The 21,806-nt window shown below is 43.0% G+C and overlaps 14 non-coding genes and 2 pseudogenes across 14 annotated transcripts; all 16 read right to left on the minus strand.

Moving 5' to 3' along the window:
* Nucleotides 1–3,724: 3,724 nt before the first annotated feature.
* LOC144992943 (U2 spliceosomal RNA) lies at nt 3,725–3,917 on the minus strand. Its single transcript, XR_013656975.1, has one exon. It is a non-coding gene; the product is annotated as a U2 spliceosomal RNA (small nuclear RNA).
* A 682-nt stretch (nt 3,918–4,599) lies between these two features.
* On the minus strand, nt 4,600–4,790 carry LOC144992972 (U2 spliceosomal RNA). Its single transcript, XR_013657000.1, has one exon. It is a non-coding gene; the product is annotated as a U2 spliceosomal RNA (small nuclear RNA).
* Nucleotides 4,791–5,472: 682 nt separating this feature from the next.
* On the minus strand, nt 5,473–5,663 carry LOC144992851 (U2 spliceosomal RNA). Its single transcript, XR_013656913.1, has one exon. It is a non-coding gene; the product is annotated as a U2 spliceosomal RNA (small nuclear RNA).
* Nucleotides 5,664–6,343: 680 nt separating this feature from the next.
* LOC144992765 (U2 spliceosomal RNA) lies at nt 6,344–6,534 on the minus strand. The gene has a single exon (XR_013656832.1). It is a non-coding gene; the product is annotated as a U2 spliceosomal RNA (small nuclear RNA).
* A 682-nt stretch (nt 6,535–7,216) lies between these two features.
* On the minus strand, nt 7,217–7,407 carry LOC144992710 (U2 spliceosomal RNA). Its single transcript, XR_013656779.1, has one exon. It is a non-coding gene; the product is annotated as a U2 spliceosomal RNA (small nuclear RNA).
* Nucleotides 7,408–8,089: 682 nt separating this feature from the next.
* On the minus strand, nt 8,090–8,280 carry LOC144992613 (U2 spliceosomal RNA). Its single transcript, XR_013656682.1, has one exon. It is a non-coding gene; the product is annotated as a U2 spliceosomal RNA (small nuclear RNA).
* Nucleotides 8,281–8,962: 682 nt separating this feature from the next.
* Nucleotides 8,963–9,153, minus strand: LOC144992614 (U2 spliceosomal RNA). Its single transcript, XR_013656683.1, has one exon. It is a non-coding gene; the product is annotated as a U2 spliceosomal RNA (small nuclear RNA).
* A 682-nt stretch (nt 9,154–9,835) lies between these two features.
* LOC144992823 (U2 spliceosomal RNA) lies at nt 9,836–10,026 on the minus strand. Its single transcript, XR_013656886.1, has one exon. It is a non-coding gene; the product is annotated as a U2 spliceosomal RNA (small nuclear RNA).
* Nucleotides 10,027–10,708: 682 nt separating this feature from the next.
* Nucleotides 10,709–10,896, minus strand: LOC144992905 (U2 spliceosomal RNA). Its single transcript, XR_013656952.1, has one exon. It is a non-coding gene; the product is annotated as a U2 spliceosomal RNA (small nuclear RNA).
* Nucleotides 10,897–13,406: 2,510 nt separating this feature from the next.
* LOC144992933 (U2 spliceosomal RNA) lies at nt 13,407–13,519 on the minus strand (annotated as a pseudogene).
* Nucleotides 13,520–14,201: 682 nt separating this feature from the next.
* LOC144992824 (U2 spliceosomal RNA) lies at nt 14,202–14,392 on the minus strand. The gene has a single exon (XR_013656887.1). It is a non-coding gene; the product is annotated as a U2 spliceosomal RNA (small nuclear RNA).
* Nucleotides 14,393–15,074: 682 nt separating this feature from the next.
* Nucleotides 15,075–15,265, minus strand: LOC144992615 (U2 spliceosomal RNA). The gene has a single exon (XR_013656684.1). It is a non-coding gene; the product is annotated as a U2 spliceosomal RNA (small nuclear RNA).
* A 682-nt stretch (nt 15,266–15,947) lies between these two features.
* Nucleotides 15,948–16,138, minus strand: LOC144992885 (U2 spliceosomal RNA). Its single transcript, XR_013656940.1, has one exon. It is a non-coding gene; the product is annotated as a U2 spliceosomal RNA (small nuclear RNA).
* A 682-nt stretch (nt 16,139–16,820) lies between these two features.
* LOC144992616 (U2 spliceosomal RNA) lies at nt 16,821–17,011 on the minus strand. The gene has a single exon (XR_013656685.1). It is a non-coding gene; the product is annotated as a U2 spliceosomal RNA (small nuclear RNA).
* Nucleotides 17,012–17,693: 682 nt separating this feature from the next.
* LOC144992618 (U2 spliceosomal RNA) lies at nt 17,694–17,884 on the minus strand. The gene has a single exon (XR_013656687.1). It is a non-coding gene; the product is annotated as a U2 spliceosomal RNA (small nuclear RNA).
* A 682-nt stretch (nt 17,885–18,566) lies between these two features.
* LOC144992913 (U2 spliceosomal RNA) lies at nt 18,567–18,769 on the minus strand (annotated as a pseudogene).
* Nucleotides 18,770–21,806: the final 3,037 nt, after the last annotated feature.

Raw genomic sequence — 21,806 nt, forward strand, 5'->3', positions numbered from 1 at the left:
TATTTCCTCCCTCGCCTTCTTTGTCAAACCATACTCCCAAGATTTTCTGGTTATTTGAGGTCACCTGCAGAGAAAGACTCTCCGTTTCAGTATGTGTCCATGGTCCATAAAATTGGATTTTGGTCTTGTGTCTGTTCAATTTTGCTCCAGAAGCTTGACCATACCACTCGGTCAGTTCCAGTGCCCTGGTTATCGACCGGCTGTCTGCACATATAATATTGATGTCATCCATATATAAAAGGCACTTCACATCGAGGCCGCCAGTACCTGGTATGTGAAGACCTTGAATGTATCCGTCTGTCCTTAATATCTGTGCCAAGGGTTCTATGCAGAGAATATATAGTAACGCTGACAAAGGGCAACCTTGTCGCACACCAGAGTTAATGTTAACTTTCTTTGTTAAAAGACCATTCACAGCTACTTTGCTGGAGATGTTTTTGTAGAGCAATTTTATCCATCTGACAAAACGTTCCGGGAGGCCAAGTCTTGCCAACAACGCAAACAGGTACTGATGGGATACGCGATCAAAAGCTTTTTCAAAGTCCAAATTCATTATTGCCAAGCGGTTTGACCTGTCTTTAGAGAGGCTGATCAAGTCTCTTATGAGAATGAGATGGTCCGTGATTTTGCGTCCAGGTATGGCACAAACCTGATCCTGATGAACCAGGTCCTCTAGGCAAGATGTTAGTCTTGTGGCAAGGAGTTTGCTGAAAAGTTTACAATCCACATTAAGTAAGGAAATGGGTCTCCAATTCTTTAAGTCTGTCTTTTCTTTGGTTTTGTAGATTAATGTTACTATGCCGGTCCTAAAACTGTCAGGTAATTGGTCCAGGTTTTCAAATTCTGTGAACAATGTTAACATATCTGGTGCTAATAAGTCCCAAAAGGTCAAGTAGAACTCCACAGGGAGCCCATCCATCCCTGGTGATTTTCCTTTCTCAAAGGAAGTCAGACACTTGGTCAATTCTGTCACTGTTAAATCCTGGACTAACTTCTCAAAATTTGTGTTTAGACTATGGGTGTGCTCCACTTTAGTCAGAATGTCATGTAAGGCTTCTTCATTTAGCAATTTAGTGCTATATAGTTCTCTGTAATAGTCTTCAAGGGTCGTGAGTAATTCTTCTGTGGTTTGGGTTAGGGAGCCATCTCCTTTCTGGAGAGTTACCATGGTGTCAGTTTTACTGATGACTTTCTTAAAGAAAAAACGTGTACACTTTTCCCCCTCTTCTATCTCTCGTTCTCTGCTTCTAATAATGGCTCCTTTACTAACTTTCTCTGTTAATTCCATCATTTCTTTTTTTACGTCTTTAATTTCTTCATTAAAATCCATCCCTTGTTTATTTAAATTGTAGTACCTTTGTAAGCGCCTCTGGAGGTCAGTCGTGCGTCTTTTATCTTTTGCTTTTCCCTTTCTGCCTGCTGTTTTAAAGAAGCTCTGAGTTCTTTTTTTAACCATCTCCCACCAGGGAGCTCTAAAAGTATACAGGTCCTGTAGTGTTTGCCATCCCCTGTATAGTTCTTTGTATTCTTCCACAAGATCTTCCTGCTCTAAAAGTGAGCAGTTTAGTTTCCAGAGACCTTTCCCTGGTGTTACACTCAGATTTAACTCAGCTGTGCACGTCAACATGTGGTGGTCTGAAAAAAAGACTGGGGTAAGTGTGGCATTTATGGGGAGACAATCTCTGGTAAACACATAATCTATACGTGATGCTACAGAGTTGTCCCCACTGAACCAAGTGAACCCACCATCAAGCGGATGCAAAGTTTTGTAACAGTCAGTCAGCCTAAAGTCCTGAACCATACGCCGTAGTAAGTGAGATGTTTTATCCAATTTATAAAATGTCCCAGTTTTATTTCGGTCTGTCCTGCTTAGTATGCAGTTAAAGTCCCCTACCATTATAAACGGGGCTCTGCCTAACATAAAACTTTGCACATCTTCTAAAAGTTTGTATCTTGCATTCTTATCATTGTAACCATAAAGGTTCAAAACGTTCAAGTCTCTGCCCATAAATGATAAGCGTGCTAACAGGGCTCTGCCATCTCGTATAACAGTGAAACCTTTAACCGATATATAAGGGTTTTTAATCAAGATAGCCACACCGTCATTTTTGTTTTCATTTGACCCACTCCATAGCGATCTATTTGGCCACAGATCTTCCCACGTTTTATAACTACTGCAGTACGGGATGCCGCACTCTTGTAGACAAATTACATCGGACTTCACACTTTGCAGGTATGTCAGGATGCCATTGGCTCTGACTTGAGATTTTATACTTCTTACATTTATTGTCACTAGAGTAATTGTCATAAGTATGAAAAAGAAAGTTAAGGCAGGTATTGTCATGTAAGGGAGGGAGACCAGGTTAGTAATAGTCAGTTTATGTCCCATCTGTTGGGAGGAAATCTCTGTCAATGTCTTGGGCCGTCAGGACTAACGGGTTGGGTTTCTTTGAATTTTCAACTGCTGATGTATTTTCCTGATGAAAGTCAGCTTCAAGTGAGTTTAAGGGGGTCGACTGTAGATTAAAAGCCAAAAAGGAAATTTCATTGGGGGAGTCTGGTGGGAGGAACACACGTGATTCTTCACTGAAGGATTCCTTCGTAGGATCCTCAGTTCTGCCCTTCTTTTCTACTGCCAGCAGAGAGTCTGATGGCGAGACCGGAGCTGGTCTTTTAGGTTGTCCATCGTGAAGAATCCTGTGGTCATTTTTCATAGTCATGTCTTTTCTTACATTTTGTTCGATTTTACCATTGTCTTTCTCTAGTTCACTGATTGGGAGGATTTGGAGTGGCTCTTCCTCTTTGTCAGTTATCATTTGCGCAATCTCCTGCAGGTGTGCTGCATCAGGAGGTGTCTCATTAGTGAGACCTACCACAGGTGTGTCAGGTTTGCTCTTCCCAGTTTTAAGTTTATTTGCAAATGACTTAGGACAGTTTCTAAAGAGATGGTTTGTTTCACCACAGAGGTTACATTGACGGCCATTTGGGCACTCCTCATACACATGACCAGTGTGTCTACATTTACCACAGAAAGGTTTTGAACAATCTTCCACCAGATGGCCATGCTCTCCACACCTTCTGCAAAGTTTAGGTTGTCCTTGGTAGTAAACATAACCTCTATTCTCCCCCAGCACTATCAGGGATGGGAGATGTTTTAGACCCTGGAAACCTTGTGGGTCTTGTCTTAGATTGACAGGCACTCGCCAGGCACAGTTCCAAATACCGTCTACATCCCTAACCTTAACAGCTTGACCTTTTACAGAACAGTATCTGCCCAACCACACACAAATGTCTTCTGCATTAACAGTTTCATTAAACATTTTGACAATGACGGTTTTCATTGAATTGTCTGTAAGCTTTTCTACTGTGAAAAGTGCAAAATGGGATTTCATGTTTTCAAAACGAGTCCAGAATTCGCTGAGAGTAGAGCTAGTTCGAAAGCTTACATCAAAACCTTTGTTCAATGGTAAGGTCAAGATACAGTTCAGGTCTTCAGGTTTGAAACCTAGGGTTTTCTGGACCAAGTTCCTTGAAAAATCAAGCCTGGACATGTAAGTTACCTTACCTTCAATTTCCTGAAAGGTAAACCGGACGCTGTGGTGCCTCCGCATGCCTGCAGAAGCTGCTGACATTTTGGAGGCACCACAGGCGGGTGAGCTTGGCAGGAGTAATTACCTTAACTTGGATTGCTCCAGGACACCTGAACAGAAAAAGGACATTGACAGTTCAGTAGGAAAAGTAAACGTTCAATTGCGCAGCACCGATATCTCCAGTAGTTTGTACGATGGCAAGTCACAACAGACGAGCATCAACAACCGTCGGAGTGATCACAGTCTCTGTCGTTTGGCAAGATGCAAGGACAGCTCTGATAAGAACAGATACTACACTTGATCTTAGCCAAAAGGCCGAGAAGCGATAACTAACCACTTCACTGCCAATGAGAGCAACTCTTGCAGCAGGACACTGGACTCATGGACGCCTGTTAATAGGTGGGACTTGGTGACCCACCTCAAATCCCAGCTCCCCACAAAAGCTTCACATGTCCTGATGTGAATGAAAAAAGCAGCCAGTCAGTAGGAAACACTGTCTTGTATACACACCTATGTCGGTTCTAGAATGTAGGTCGTATGAATTCACAAATATCCATATTTGGATCATTTTTCACGTATACATTTAGAGACACAAATTAACCGTAGACACACAAACAGTTGAAGAAAACTTGACTCATAGGCTTTATGCTGACTGCATTCAAGTGGATTGAATTTAGCCTTCTAGGGTGTTTTGTGTCACTGATGTGGTACCTTTGAACAACAGCATTGAATGAACACAGCCCCTCCACTACATCAAAAGTTGCATGCTGACGCTGATGCAAAACCTTTAACTTGATGACTTTGAGGACCATGCCCCCTCCACTGCATCAAACGTTTGGCCGTGGATGATGTCATCCATGCCCTGCTGCAACAGCAGACTCCTTGAGAGTGCTGTGACTTGCAAACAGTGTTACAGTCTGGCAGAATTTAATTTCACCTAAACAGTCGTTTTAACATTAATCAAGCACTACCAGCTGGACTAAAAACTTTTTCTTTGTACCAATTTAAAGATGTGGGCACTGTTCCCAGAAACACTGCAATACTGGGTCAATGCATGGAGTGAATAGAGCAAGCTCCACCTTCACATCCGTTCTTCAAAAATCGGCTTAATAGGTTGTCCTCCACTGGAGGACATATCAGATATTAAACTGATAAGAACAGATACTACACTTGATCTTAGCCAAAAGGCCGAGAAGCGATAACTAACCACTTCACTGCCAATGAGAGCAACTCTTGCAGCAGGACACTGGACTCATGGACGCCTGTTAATAGGTGGGACTTGGTGACCCACCTCAAATCCCAGCTCCCCACAAAAGCTTCACATGTCATGATGTGAATGAAAAAAGCAGCCAGTCAGTAGGAAACACTGTCTTGTATACACACCTATGTCGGTTCTAGAATGTAGGTCGTATGAATTCACAAATATCCATATTTGGATCATTTTTCACGTATACATTTAGAGACACAAATTAACCGTAGACACACAAACAGTTGAAGAAAACTTGACTCATAGGCTTTATGCTGACTGCATTCAAGTGGATTGAATTTAGCCTTCTAGGGTGTTTTGTGTCACTGATGTGGTACCTTTGAACAACAGCATTGAATGAACACAGCCCCTCCACTACTTCAAAAGTTGCATGCTGACGCTGATGCAAAACCTTTAACTTGATGACTTTGAGGACCATGCCCCCTCCACTGCATCAAACGTTTGGCCGTGGATGATGTCATCCATGCCCTGCTGCAACAGCAGACTCCTTGAGAGTGCTGTGACTTGCAAACAGTGTTACAGTCTGGCATAATTTAATTTCACCTAAACAGTCGTTTTAACATTAATCAAGCACTACCAGCTGGACTATAAACTTTTTCTTTGTACCAATTTAAAGATGTGGGCACTGTTCCCAGAAACACTGCAATACTGGGTCAATGCATGGAGTGAATAGAGCAAGCTCCACCTTCACATCCGTTCTTCAAAAATCGGCTTAATACGTTGTCTTCCACTGGTGGACATATCAGATATTAAACTGATAAGAACAGATACTACACTTGATCTTAGCCAAAAGGCCGAGAAGCGATAACTAACCACTTCACTGCCAATGAGAGCAACTCTTGCAGCAGGACACTGGACTCATGGACGCCTGTTAATAGGTGGGACTTGGTGACCCACCTCAAATCCCAGCTCCCCACAAAAGCTTCACGTCCTGATGTGAATGAAAAAAGCAGCCAGTCAGTAGGAAACACTGTCTTGTATACACACCTATGTCGGTTCTAGAATGTAGGTCGTATGAATTCACAAATATCCATATTTGGATCATTTTTCACGTATACATTTAGAGACACAAATTAACCGTAGACACACAAACAGTTGAAGAAAACTTGACTCATAGGCTTTATGCTGACTGCATTCAAGTGGATTGAATTTAGCCTTCTAGGGTGTTTTGTGTCACTGATGTGGTACCTTTGAACAACAGCATTGAATGAACACAGCCCCTCCACTACTTCAAAAGTTGCATGCTGACGCTGATGCAAAACCTTTAACTTGATGACTTTGAGGACCATGCCCCCTCCACTGCATCAAACGTTTGGCCGTGGATGATGTCATCCATGCCCTGCTGCAACAGCAGACTCCTTGAGAGTGCTGTGACTTGCAAACAGTGTTACAGTCTGGCAGAATTTAATTTCACCTAAACAGTCGTTTTAACATTAATCAAGCACTACCAGCTGGACTGAAAACTTTTTCTTTGTACCAATTTAAAGATGTGGGCACTGTTCCCAGAAACACTGCAATACTGGGTCAATGCATGGAGTGAATAGAGCAAGCTCCACCTTCACATCCGTTCTTCAAAAATCGGCTTAATACGTTGTCCTCCACTGGAGGACATATCAGATATTAAACTGACAAGAACAGATACTACACTTGATCTTAGCCAAAAGGCCGAGAAGCGATAACTAACCACTTCACTGCCAATGAGAGCAACTCTTGCAGCAGGACACTGGACTCATGGACGCCTGTTAATAGGTGGGACTTGGTGACCCACCTCAAATCCCAGCTCCCCACAAAAGCTTCACATGTCATGATGTGAATGAAAAAAGCAGCCAGTCAGTAGGAAACACTGTCTTGTATACACACCTATGTCGGTTCTAGAATGTAGGTCGTATGAATTCACAAATATCCATATTTGGATCATTTTTCACGTATACATTTAGAGACACAAATTAACCGTAGACACACAAACAGTTGAAGAAAACTTGACTCATAGGCTTTATGCTGACTGCATTCAAGTGGATTGAATTTAGCCTTCTAGGGTGTTTTGTGTCACTGATGTGGTACCTTTGAACAACAGCATTGAATGAACACAGCCCCTCCACTACTTCAAAAGTTGCATGCTGACGCTGATGCAAAACCTTTAACTTGATGACTTTGAGGACCATGCCCCCTCCACTGCATCAAACGTTTGGCCGTGGATGATGTCATCCATGCCCTGCTGCAACAGCAGACTCCTTGAGAGTGCTGTGACTTGCAAACAGTGTTACAGTCTGGCATAATTTAATTTCACCTAAACAGTCGTTTTAACATTAATCAAGCACTACCAGCTGGACTATAAACTTTTTCTTTGTACCAATTTAAAGATGTGGGCACTGTTCCCAGAAACACTGCAATACTGGGTCAATGCATGGAGTGAATAGAGCAAGCTCCACCTTCACATCCGTTCTTAAAAAATCGGCTTAATACGTTGTCCTCCACTGGAGGACATATCAGATATTAAACTGATAAGAACAGATACTACACTTGATCTTAGCCAAAAGGCCGAGAAGCGATAACTAACCACTTCACTGCCAATGAGAGCAACTCTTGCAGCAGGACACTGGACTCATGGACGCCTGTTAATAGGTGGGACTTGGTGACCCACCTCAAATCCCAGCTCCCCACAAAAGCTTCACATGTCCTGATGTGAATGAAAAAAGCAGCCAGTCAGTAGGAAACACTGTCTTGTATACACACCTATGTCGGTTCTAGAATGTAGGTCGTATGAATTCACAAATATCCATATTTGGATCATTTTTCACGTATACATTTAGAGACACAAATTAACCGTAGACACACAAACAGTTGAAGAAAACTTGACTCATAGGCTTTATGCTGACTGCATTCAAGTGGATTGAATTTAGCCTTCTAGGGTGTTTTGTGTCACTGATGTGGTACCTTTGAACAACAGCATTGAATGAACACAGCCCCTCCACTACATCAAAAGTTGCATGCTGACGCTGATACAAAACCTTTAACTTGATGACTTTGAGGACCATGCCCCCTCCACTGCATCAAACGTTTGGCCGTGGATGATGTCATCCATGCCCTGCTGCAACAGCAGACTCCTTGAGAGTGCTGTGACTTGCAAACAGTGTTACAGTCTGGCAGAATTTAATTTCACCTAAACAGTCGTTTTAACATTAATCAAGCACTACCAGCTGGACTAAAAACTTTTTCTTTGTACCAATTTAAAGATGTGGGCACTGTTCCCAGAAACACTGCAATACTGGGTCAATGCATGGAGTGAATAGAGCAAGCTCCACCTTCACATCCGTTCTTCAAAAATCGGCTTAATACGTTGTCCTCCACTGGAGGACATATCAGATATTAAACTGATAAGAACAGATACTACACTTGATCTTAGCCAAAAGGCCGAGAAGCGATAACTAACCACTTCACTGCCAATGAGAGCAACTCTTGCAGCAGGACACTGGACTCATGGACGCCTGTTAATAGGTGGGACTTGGTGACCCACCTCAAATCCCAGCTCCCCACAAAAGCTTCACATGTCCTGATGTGAATGAAAAAAGCAGCCAGTCAGTAGGAAACACTGTCTTGTATACACACCTATGTCGGTTCTAGAATGTAGGTCGTATGAATTCACAAATATCCATATTTGGATCATTTTTCACGTATACATTTAGAGACACAAATTAACCGTAGACACACAAACAGTTGAAGAAAACTTGACTCATAGGCTTTATGCTGACTGCATTCAAGTGGATTGAATTTAGCCTTCTAGGGTGTTTTGTGTCACTGATGTGGTACCTTTGAACAACAGCATTGAATGAACACAGCCCCTCCACTACATCAAAAGTTGCATGCTGACGCTGATGCAAAACCTTTAACTTGATGACTTTGAGGACCATGCCCCCTCCACTGCATCAAACGATTGGCCGTGGATGATGTCATCCATGCCCTGCTGCAACAGCAGACTCCTTGAGAGTGCTGTGACTTGCAAACAGTGTTACAGTCTGGCAGAATTTAATTTCACCTAAACAGTCGTTTTAACATTAATCAAGCACTACCAGCTGGACTAAAAACTTTTTCTTTGTACCAATTTAAAGATGTGGGCACTGTTCCCAGAAACACTGCAATACTGGGTCAATGCATGGAGTGAATAGAGCAAGCTCCACCTTCACATCCGTTCTTCAAAAATCGGCTTAATACGTTGTCCTCCACTGGAGGACATATCAGATATTAAACTGATAAGAACAGATACTACACTTGATCTTAGCCAAAAGGCCGAGAAGCGATAACTAACCACTTCACTGCCAATGAGAGCAACTCTTGCAGCAGGACACTGGACTCATGGACGCCTGTTAATAGGTGGGACTTGGTGACCCACCTCAAATCCCAGCTCCCCACAAAAGCTTCACATGTCCTGATGTGAATGAAAAAAGCAGCCAGTCAGTAGGAAACACTGTCTTGTATACACACCTATGTCGGTTCTAGAATGTAGGTCGTATGAATTCACAAATATCCATATTTGGATCATTTTTCACGTATACATTTAGAGACACAAATTAACCGTAGACACACAAACAGTTGAAGAAAACTTGACTCATAGGCTTTATGCTGACTGCATTCAAGTGGATTGAATTTAGCCTTCTAGGGTGTTTTGTGTCACTGATGTGGTACCTTTGAACAACAGCATTGAATGAACACAGCCCCTCCACTACATCAAAAGTTGCATGCTGACGCTGATGCAAAACCTTTAACTTGATGACTTTGAGGACCATGCCCCCTCCACTGCATCAAACGTTTGGCCGTGGATGATGTCATCCATGCCCTGCTGCAACAGCAGACTCCTTGAGAGTGCTGTGACTTGCAAACAGTGTTACAGTCTGGCAGAATTTAATTTCACCTAAACAGTCGTTTTAACATTAATCAAGCACTACCAGCTGGACTATAAACTTTTTCTTTGTACCAATTTAAAGATGTGGGCACTGTTCCCAGAAACACTGCAATACTGGGTCAATGCATGGAGTGAATAGAGCAAGCTCCACCTTCACATCCGTTCTTCAAAAATCGGCTTAATACGTTGTCCTCCACTGGAGGACAGATCAGATATTAAACTGATAAGAACAGATACTACACTTGATCTTAGCCAAAAGGCCGAGAAGCGATAACTAACCACTTCACTGCCAATGAGAGCAACTCTTGCAGCAGGACACTGGACTCATGGACGCCTGTTAATAGGTGGGACTTGGTGACCCACCTCAAATCCCAGCTCCCCACAAAAGCTTCACATGTCATGATGTGAATGAAAAAAGCAGCCAGTCAGTAGGAAACACTGTCTTGTATACACACCTATGTCGGTTCTAGAATGTAGGTCGTATGAATTCACAAATATCCATATTTGGATCATTTTTCACGTATACATTTAGAGACACAAATTAACCGTAGACACACAAACAGTTGAAGAAAACTTGACTCATAGGCTTTATGCTGACTGCATTCAAGTGGATTGAATTTAGCCTTCTAGGGTGTTTTGTGTCACTGATGTGGTACCTTTGAACAACAGCATTGAATGAACACAGCCCCTCCACTACTTCAAAAGTTGCATGCTGACGCTGATGCAAAACCTTTAACTTGATGACTTTGAGGACCATGCCCCCTCCACTGCATCAAACGTTTGGCCGTGGATGATGTCATCCATGCCCTGCTGCAACAGCAGACTCCTTGAGAGTGCTGTGACTTGCAAACAGTGTTACAGTCTGGCAGAATTTAATTTCACCTAAACAGTCGTTTTAACATTAATCAAGCACTACCAGCTGGACTATAAACTTTTTCTTTGTACCAATTTAAAGATGTGGGCACTGTTCCCAGAAACACTGCAATACTGGGTCAATGCATGGAGTGAATAGAGCAAGCTCCACCTTCACATCCGTTCTTCAAAAATCGGCTTAATACGTTGTCCTCCACTGGAGGACATATCAGATATTAAACTGATAAGAACAGATTTTTTTTTTTTTTTTTTTTTTTTTAAAAGTTTATTTAGTTATTCAGGTACAACTGCAATGGTCAGAATGTTTCTATTGCCATTAGGCAAGTTTTTCCTGAGTCTTGGAGTGAGGCACCGGTGATCCTCCAGTCATCTTCTTTTCAGCATTTTCTGGATCTTTTCAGTGTGGCGCTCAGAGGAGGTCCTCCCCTTTGTGCTCCTTTCCAGCTGCCTTTTCCGGAGAGTCAGACCGTCGCTGCTTTGACCTTTATCCTGTGGGACTCCAGCTCCTCCCATCCGAATGGGCGACAAGGCGATTCTTCTTTGTGGATGTGTTCATGGCCTGCCGCCTGCAGTCATGGCAAGGTGTACCGTTGCTGCGGCCAATCGTATCACACCCACGGGGGGGATCTGCCTGTGCTTTCTCACCAGCAAATTCCTGGAAGTCCACATGGCGTCTTTTATGGCGGCTAGGGAGAGCCATTGTAATGTAGTGCATTCAGCCTTCTGATCTGAGCATTGCCTCCTCCCATAGAGCACTAGTTGTGCTGTAAGATCTTCCTTTGCTGGCAAGTACGGGAAGCCGGAGGAGCCAGCTGTCGCCCACTGGTCTACAGCAGCACTGCACTCCCAGAACAGGTGCCTCACCGTCTCTGGCGCGCCACAACCTGGACGGGGGCAAAGAGGAATTCTGGACATGCCCCGGGAGTGCATAACAGTCCTGACCGGGAGAACCTCATGAGCCACCATCCACGACAGATCTTTCAGCCGGTTGGGAAGAAGAGGATGGTTCACCAGGTACCAGACTCTCTTTGACTCCTCTTCTCCAAATCCCCTTACTCGACACACAGGTCTTTGCTCCTGTATGGAAGAAATAAGCAGTCTGTGATTTGTCAGTGCATCCCTGTTTGATCCTTCCAAGTTGAATTTCTGAAGAAAGATTTGTATTTCTTTGTAGTTTTTGTTTAGCGTGAAAGACATTGGAATTCTCAGATCAATGTTTCCTAGACCTAACTTTTTAACATAGACTCCCATCCAAAATCTAACCAATGCAGCTGTCTTTACGCTTTTAGATTTGCCCACAATATGCTTGGTGTGCAAGCTGATATAGTGCGCTCCGAGAAAAGGGTACAGGTCCGGTACACCCTTACCCCCTTTTTCTTTTGGGCTTTTCATTATTTCTCTTTTTAGTCTTTCCCATTTGGAGTTCCACAAAAAATAGAACATTTCTCGTTCTAAGGTTCTCCTGACTCTTAGTGGTGGCATAAATACTGAGCTGATTAACAGAAATAAAGGGAGGATTACTGCTTTCAAGACCAGAACCTTCCCCTCCATTGTTAGCTTTCTTGTTGACCAAAAGCCTAGTCTTTGTCGCACTTTTGAAACTACCTCTGGCCAGTTATTTCCTCCCTCGCCTTCTTTGTCAAACCATACTCCCAAGATTTTCTGGTTATTTGAGGTCACCTGCAGAGAAAGACTCTCCGTTTCAGTATGTGTCCATGGTCCATAAAATTGGATTTTGGTCTTGTGTCTGTTCAATTTTGCTCCAGAAGCTTGACCATACCACTCGGTCAGTTCCAGTGCCCTGGTTATCGACCGGCTGTCTGCACATATAATATTGATGTCATCCATATATAAAAGGCACTTCACATCGAGGCCGCCAGTACCTGGTATGTGAAGACCTTGAATGTATCCGTCTGTCCTTAATATCTGTGCCAAGGGTTCTATGCAGAGAATATATAGTAACGCTGACAAAGGGCAACCTTGTCGCACACCAGAGTTAATGTTAACTTTCTTTGTTAAAAGACCATTCACAGCTACTTTGCTGGAGATGTTTTTGTAGAGCAATTTCATCCATCTGACAAAACGTTCCGGGAGGCCAAGTCTTGCCAACAACGCAAACAGGTACTGATGGGATACGCGATCAAAAGCTTTTTCAAAGTCCAAATTCATTATTGCCAAGCGGTTTGACCTGTCTTTAGAGAGGCTGATCAAGTCTCTTATGAGAATGAGATGGTCCGTGATTTTGCGTCCAGGTATGGCACAAACCTGATCCTGATGAACCAGGTCCTCTAGGCAAGATGTTAGTCTTGTGGCAAGGAGTTTGCTGAAAAGTTTACAATCCACATTAAGTAAGGAAATGGGTCTCCAATTCTTTAAGTCTGTCTTTTCTTTGGTTTTGTAGATTAATGTTACTATGCCGGTCCTAAAACTGTCAGGTAATTGGTCCAGGTTTTCAAATTCTGTGAACAATGTTAACATATCTGGTGCTAGGTCCCAAAAGGTCAAGTAGAACTCCACAGGGAGCCCATCCATCCCTGGTGATTTTCCTTTCTCAAAGGAAGTCAGACACTTGGTCAATTCTGTCACTGTTAAATCCTGGACTAACTTCTCAAAATTTGTGTTTAGACTATGGGTGTGCTCCACTTTAGTCAGAATGTCATGTAAGGCTTCTTCATTTAGCAATTTAGTGCTATATAGTTCTCTGTAATAGTCTTCAAGGGTCGTGAGTAATTCTTCTGTGGTTTGGGTTAGGGAGCCATCTCCTTTCTGGAGAGTTACCATGGTGTCAGTTTTACTGATGACTTTCTTAAAGAAAAAACGTGTACACTTTTCCCCCTCTTCTGATAAGAACAGATACTACACTTGATCTTAGCCAAAAGGCCGAGAAGCGATAACTAACCACTTCACTGCCAATGAGAGCAACTCTTGCAGCAGGACACTGGACTCATGGACGCCTGTTAATAGGTGGGACTTGGTGACCCACCTCAAATCCCAGCTCCCCACAAAAGCTTCACATGTCCTGATGTGAATGAAAAAAGCAGCCAGTCAGTAGGAAACACTGTCTTGTATACACACCTATGTCGGTTCTAGAATGTAGGTCGTATGAATTCACAAATATCCATATTTGGATCATTTTTCACGTATACATTTAGAGACACAAATTAACCGTAGACACACAAACAGTTGAAGAAAACTTGACTCATAGGCTTTATGCTGACTGCATTCAAGTGGATTGAATTTAGCCTTCTAGGGTGTTTTGTGTCACTGATGTGGTACCTTTGAACAACAGCATTAAATGAACACAGCCCCTCCACTACTTCAAAAGTTGCATGCTGACGCTGATGCAAAACCTTTAACTTGATGACTTTGAGGACCATGCCCCCTCCACTGCATCAAACGTTTGGCCGTGGATGATGTCATCCATGCCCTGCTGCAACAGCAGACTCCTTGAGAGTGCTGTGACTTGCAAACAGTGTTACAGTCTGGCAGAATTTAATTTCACCTAAACAGTCGTTTTAACATTAATCAAGCACTACCAGCTGGACTATAAACTTTTTCTTTGTACCAATTTAAAGATGTGGGCACTGTTCCCAGAAACACTGCAATACTGGGTCAATGCATGGAGTGAATAGAGCAAGCTCCACCTTCACATCCGTTCTTCAAAAATCGGCTTAATACGTTGTCCTCCACTGGAGGACAGATCAGATATTAAACTGATAAGAACAGATACTACACTTGATCTTAGCCAAAAGGCCGAGAAGCGATAACTAACCACTTCACTGCCAATGAGAGCAACTCTTGCAGCAGGACACTGGACTCATGGACGCCTGTTAATAGGTGGGACTTGGTGACCCACCTCAAATCCCAGCTCCCCACAAAAGCTTCACATGTCATGATGTGAATGAAAAAAGCAGCCAGTCAGTAGGAAACACTGTCTTGTATACACACCTATGTCGGTTCTAGAATGTAGGTCGTATGAATTCACAAATATCCATATTTGGATCATTTTTCACGTATACATTTAGAGACACAAATTAACCGTAGACACACAAACAGTTGAAGAAAACTTGACTCATAGGCTTTATGCTGACTGCATTCAAGTGGATTGAATTTAGCCTTCTAGGGTGTTTTGTGTCACTGATGTGGTACCTTTGAACAACAGCATTAAATGAACACAGCCCCTCCACTACTTCAAAAGTTGCATGCTGACGCTGATGCAAAACCTTTAACTTGATGACTTTGAGGACCATGCCCCCTCCACTGCATCAAACGTTTGGCCGTGGATGATGTCATCCATGCCCTGCTGCAACAGCAGACTCCTTGAGAGTGCTGTGACTTGCAAACAGTGTTACAGTCTGGCAGAATTTAATTTCACCTAAACAGTCGTTTTAACATTAATCAAGCACTACCAGCTGGACTATAAACTTTTTCTTTGTACCAATTTAAAGATGTGGGCACTGTTCCCAGAAACACTGCAATACTGGGTCAATGCATGGAGTGAATAGAGCAAGCTCCACCTTCACATCCGTTCTTCAAAAATCGGCTTAATACGTTGTCCTCCACTGGAGGACATATCAGATATTAAACTGATAAGAACAGATACTACACTTGATCTTAGCCAAAAGGCCGAGAAGCGATAACTAACCACTTCACTGCCAATGAGAGCAACTCTTGCAGCAGGACACTGGACTCATGGACGCCTGTTAATAGGTGGGACTTGGTGACCCACCTCAAATCCCAGCTCCCCACAAAAGCTTCACATGTCCTGATGTGAATGAAAAAAGCAGCCAGTCAGTAGGAAACACTGTCTTGTATACACACCTATGTCGGTTCTAGAATGTAGGTCGTATGAATTCACAAATATCCATATTTGGATCATTTTTCACGTATACATTTAGAGACACAAATTAACCGTAGACACACAAACAGTTGAAGAAAACTTGACTCATAGGCTTTATGCTGACTGCATTCAAGTGGATTGAATTTAGCCTTCTAGGGTGTTTTGTGTCACTGATGTGGTACCTTTGAACAACAGCATTAAATGAACACAGCCCCTCCACTACTTCAAAAGTTGCATGCTGACGCTGATGCAAAACCTTTAACTTGATGACTTTGAGGACCATGCCCCCTCCACTGCATCAAACGTTTGGCCGTGGATGATGTCATCCATGCCCTGCTGCAACAGCAGACTCCTTGAGAGTGCTGTGACTTGCAAACAGTGTTACAGTCTGGCAGAATTTAATTTCACCTAAACAGTCGTTTTAACATTAATCAAGCACTACCAGCTGGACTATAGACTTTTTCTTTGTACCAATTTAAAGATGTGGGCACTGTTCCCAGAAACACTGCAATACTGGGTCATTGGATGGAGTGAATAGAGTAAGGTCCACCTTCACATCCGTTCTTCAAAATTCGGCTTAATACGTTGTCCTCCACTGGAGGACATATCAGATATTAAACTGATAAGAACAGATACTACACTTGATCTTAGCCAAAAGGCCGAGAAGCGATAACTAACCACTTCACTGCCAATGAGAGCAACTCTTGCAGCAGGACACTGGACTCATGGACGCCTGTTAATAGGTGGGACTTGGTGACCCACCTCAAATCCCAGCTCCCCACAAAAGCTTCACATGTCCTGATGTGAATGAAAAAAGCAGCCAGTCAGTAGGAAACACTGTCTTGTATACACACCTATGTCGGTTCTAGAATGTAGGTCGTATGAATTCACAAATATCCATATTTGAATCATTTTTCACGTATACATTTAGAGACACAAATTAACTGTAGACACACAAACAGTTGAAGAAAACTTGACTCATAGGCTTTATGCTGACTGCATTCAAGTGGATTGAATTTAGCCTTCTAGGGTGTTTTGTGTCACTGATGTGGTACCTTTGAACAACAGCATTGAATGAACACAGCCCCTCCACTACATCAAAAGTTGCATGCTGACGCTGATACAAAACCTTTAACTTGATGACTTTGAGGACCATGCCCCCTCCACTGCATCAAACGTTTGGCCGTGGATGATGTCATCCATGCCCTGCTGCAACAGCAGACTCCTTGAGAGTGCTGTGACTTGCAAACAGTGTTACAGTCTGGCAGAATTTAATTTCACCTAAACAGTCGTTTTAACATTAATCAAGCACTACCAGCTGGACTATAAACTTTTTCTTTGTACCAATTTAAAGATGTGGGCACTGTTCCCAGAAACACTGCAATACTGGGTCAATGCATGGAGTGAATAGAGCAAGCTCCACCTTCACATCCGTTCTTCAAAAATCGGCTTAATACGTTGTCCTCCACTGGAGGACATATCAGATATTAAACTGATAAGAACAGATACTACACTTGATCTTAGCCAAAAGGCCGAGAAGCGATAACTAACCACTTCACTGCCAATGAGAGCAACTCTTGCAGCAGGACACTGGACTCATGGACGCCTGTTAATAGGTGGGACTTGGTGACCCACCTCAAATCCCAGCTCCCCACAAAAGCTTCACATGTCCTGATGTGAATGAAAAAAGCAGCCAGTCAGTAGGAAACACTGTCTTGTATACACACCTATGTCGGTTCTAGAATGTAGGTCGTATGAATTCACAAATATCCATATTTGGATCATTTTTCACGTATACATTTAGAGACACAAATTAACCGTAGACACACAAACAGTTGAAAAAAACTTGACTCATAGGCTTTATGCTGACTGCATTCAAGTGGATTGAATTTAGCCTTCTAGGGTGTTTTGTGTCACTGATGTGGTACCTTTGAACAACAGCATTGAATGAACACAGCCCCTCCACTACATCAAAAGTTGCATGCTGACGCTGATGCAAAACCTTTAACTTGATGACTTTGAGGACCATGCCCCCTCCACTGCATCAAACGTTTGGCCGTGGATGATGTCATCCATGCCCTGCTGCAACAGCAGACTCCTTGAGAGTGCTGTGACTTGCAAACAGTGTTACAGTCTGGCAGAATTTAATTTCACCTAAACAGTCGTTTTAACATTAATCAAGCACTACCAGCTGGACTGAAAACTTTTTCTTTGTACCAATTTAAAGATGTGGGCACTGTTCCCAGAAACACTGCAATACTGGGTCAATGCATGGAGTGAATAGAGCAAGCTCCACCTTCACATCCGTTCTTCAAAAATCGGCTTAATACGTTGTCCTCCACTGGAGGACATATCAGATATTAAACTGATAAGAACAGATACTACACTTGATCTTAGCCAAAAGGCCGAGAAGCGATAACTAACCACTTCACTGCCAATGAGAGCAACTCTTGCAGCAGGACACTGGACTCATGGACGCCTGTTAATAGGTGGGACTTGGTGACCCACCTCAAATCCCAGCTCCCCACAAAAGCTTCACATGTCCTGATGTGAATGAAAAAAGCAGCCAGTCAGTAGGAAACACTGTCTTGTATACACACCTATGTCGGTTCTAGAATGTAGGTCGTATGAATTCACAAATATCCATATTTGGATCATTTTTCACGTATACATTTAGAGACACAAATTAACCGTAGACACACAAACAGTTGAAAAAAACTTGACTCATAGGCTTTATGCTGACTGCATTCAAGTGGATTGAATTTAGCCTTCTAGGGTGTTTTGTGTCACTGATGTGGTACCTTTGAACAACAGCATTGAATGAACACAGCCCCTCCACTACATCAAAAGTTGCATGCTGACGCTGATGCAAAACCTTTAACTTGATGACTTTGAGGACCATGCCCCCTCCACTGCATCAAACGTTTGGCCGTGGATGATGTCATCCATGCCCTGCTGCAACAGCAGACTCCTTGAGAGTGCTGTGACTTGCAAACAGTGTTACAGTCTGGCAGAATTTAATTTCACCTAAACAGTCGTTTTAACATTAATCAAGCACTACCAGCTGGACTGAAAACTTTTTCTTTGTACCAATTTAAAGATGTGGGCACTGTTCCCAGAAACACTGCAATACTGGGTCAATGCATGGAGTGAATAGAGCAAGCTCCACCTTCACATCCGTTCTTCAAAAATCGGCTTAATACGTTGTCCTCCACTGGAGGACATATCAGATATTAAACTGATAAGAACAGATTTTTTTTTTTTTTTTTTTTTTTTTTTTTTTTTTTTTTTTTAAAGTTTATTTAGTTATTCAGGTACAACTGCAATGGTCAGAATGTTTCTATTGCCATTAGGCAAGTTTTTCCTGAGTCTTGGAGTGAGGCACCGGTGATCCTCCAGTCATCTTCTTTTCAGCATTTTCTGGATCTTTTCAGTGTGGCGCTCAGAGGAGGTCCTCCCCTTTGTGCTCCTTTCCAGCTGCCTTTTCCGGAGAGTCAGACCGTCGCTGCTTTGACCTTTATCCTGTGGGACTCCAGCTCCTCCCATCCGAATGGGCGACAAGGCGATTCTTCTTTGTGGATGTGTTCATGGCCTGCCGCCTGCAGTCATGGCAAGGTGTACCGTTGCTGCGGCCAATCGTATCACACCCACGGGGGGGATCTGCCTGTGCTTTCTCACCAGCAAATTCCTGGAAGTCCACATGGCGTCTTTTATGGCGGCTAGGGAGAGCCATTGTAATGTAGTGCATTCAGCCTTCTGATCTGAGCATTGCCTCCTCCCATAGAGCACTAGTTGTGCTGTAAGATCTTCCTTTGCTGGCAAGTACGGGAAGCCGGAGGAGCCAGCTGTCGCCCACTGGTCTACAGCAGCACTGCACTCCCAGAACAGGTGCCTCACCGTCTCTGGCGCGCCACAACCTGGACGGGGGCAAAGAGGAATTCTGGACATGCCCCGGGAGTGCATAACAGTCCTGACCGGGAGAACCTCATGAGCCACCATCCACGACAGATCTTTCAGCCGGTTGGGAAGAAGAGGATGGTTCACCAGGTACCAGACTCTCTTTGACTCCTCTTCTCCAAATCCCCTTACTCGACACACAGGTCTTTGCTCCTGTATGGAAGAAATAAGCAGTCTGTGATTTGTCAGTGCATCCCTGTTTGATCCTTCCAAGTTGAATTTCTGAAGAAAGATTTGTATTTCTTTGTAGTTTTTGTTTAGCGTGAAAGACATTGGAATTCTCAGATCAATGTTTCCTAGACCTAACTTTTTAACATAGACTCCCATCCAAAATCTAACCAATGCAGCTGTCTTTACGCTTTTAGATTTGCCCACAATATGCTTGGTGTGCAAGCTGATATAGTGCGCTCCGAGAAAAGGGTACAGGTCCGGTACACCCTTACCCCCTTTTTCTTTTGGGCTTTTCATTATTTCTCTTTTTAGTCTTTCCCATTTGGAGTTCCACAAAAAATAGAACATTTCTCGTTCTAAGGTTCTCCTGACTCTTAGTGGTGGCATAAATACTGAGCTGATTAACAGAAATAAAGGGAGGATTACTGCTTTCAAGACCAGAACCTTCCCCTCCATTGTTAGCTTTCTTGTTGACCAAAAGCCTAGTCTTTGTCGCACTTTTGAAACTACCTCTGGCCAGTTATTTCCTCCCTCGCCTTCTTTGTCAAACCATACTCCCAAGATTTTCTGGTTATTTGAGGTCACCTGCAGAGAAAGACTCTCCGTTTCAGTATGTGTCCATGGTCCATAAAATTGGATTTTGGTCTTGTGTCTGTTCAATTTTGCTCCAGAAGCTTGACCATACCACTCGGTCAGTTCCAGTGCCCTGGTTATCGACCGGCTGTCTGCACATATAATATTGATGTCATCCATATATAAAAGGCACTTCACATCGAGGCCGCCAGTACCTGGTATGTGAAGACCTTGAATGTATCCGTCTGTCCTTAATATCTGTGCCAAGGGTTCTATGCAGAGAATATATAGTAACGCTGACAAAGGGCAACCTTGTCGCACACCAGAGTTAATGTTAACTTTCTTTGTTAAAAGACCATTCACAGCTACTTTGCTGGAGATGTTTTTGTAGAGCAATTTTATCCATCTGACAAAACGTTCCGGGAGGCCAAGTCTTGCCAACAACGCAAACAGGTACTGATGGGATACGCGATCAAAAGCTTTTTCAAAGTCCAAATTCATTATTGCCAAGCGGTTTGACCTGTCTTTAGAGAGGCTGATCAAGTCTCTTATGAGAATGAGATGGTCCGTGATTTTGCGTCCAGGTATGGCACAAACCTGATCCTGATGAACCAGGTCCTCTAGGCAAGATGTTAGTCTTGTGGCAAGGAGTTTGCTGAAAAGTTTACAATCCACATTAAGTAAGGAAATGGGTCTCCAATTCTTTAAGTCTGTCTTTTCTTTGGTTTTGTAGATTAATGTTACTATGCCGGTCCTAAAACTGTCAGGTAATTGGTCCAGGTTTTCAAATTCTGTGAACAATGTTAACATATCTGGTGCTAATAAGTCCCAAAAGGTCAAGTAGAACTCCACAGGGAGCCCATCCATCCCTGGTGATTTTCCTTTCTCAAAGGAAGTCAGACACTTGGTCAATTCTGTCACTGTTAAATCCTGGACTAACTTCTCAAAATTTGTGTTTAGACTATGGGTGTGCTCCACTTTAGTCAGAATGTCATGTAAGGCTTCTTCATTTAGCAATTTAGTGCTATATAGTTCTCTGTAATAGTCTTCAAGGGTCGTGAGTAATTCTTCTGTGGTTTGGGTTAGGGAGCCATCTCCTTTCTGGAGAGTTACCATGGTGTCAGTTTTACTGATGACTTTCTTAAAGAAAAAACGTGTACACTTTTCCCCCTCTTCTATCTCTCGTTCTCTGCTTCTAATAATGGCTCCTTTACTAACTTTCTCTGTTAATTCCATCATTTCTTTTTTTACGTCTTTAATTTCTTCATTAAAATCCATCCCTTGTTTATTTAAATTGTAGTACCTTTGTAAGCGCCTCTGGAGGTCAGTCGTGCGTCTTTTATCTTTTGCTTTTCCCTTTCTGCCTGCTGTTTTAAAGAAGCTCTGAGTTCTTTTTTTAACCATCTCCCACCAGGGAGCTCTAAAAGTATACAGGTCCTGTAGTGTTTGCCATCCCCTGTATAGTTCTTTGTATTCTTCCACAAGATCTTCCTGCTCTAAAAGTGAGCAGTTTAGTTTCCAGAGACCTTTCCCTGGTGTTACACTCAGATTTAACTCAGCTGTGCACGTCAACATGTGGTGGTCTGAAAAAAAGACTGGGGTAAGTGTGGCATTTATGGGGAGACAATCTCTGGTAAA

This window comes from Oryzias latipes, chromosome 6, assembly GCF_053564925.1.
Source record: "Oryzias latipes strain Hd-rR chromosome 6, Olatipes_Hd-rR_3.1".
NCBI lineage: Eukaryota > Metazoa > Chordata > Actinopteri > Beloniformes > Adrianichthyidae > Oryzias > Oryzias latipes.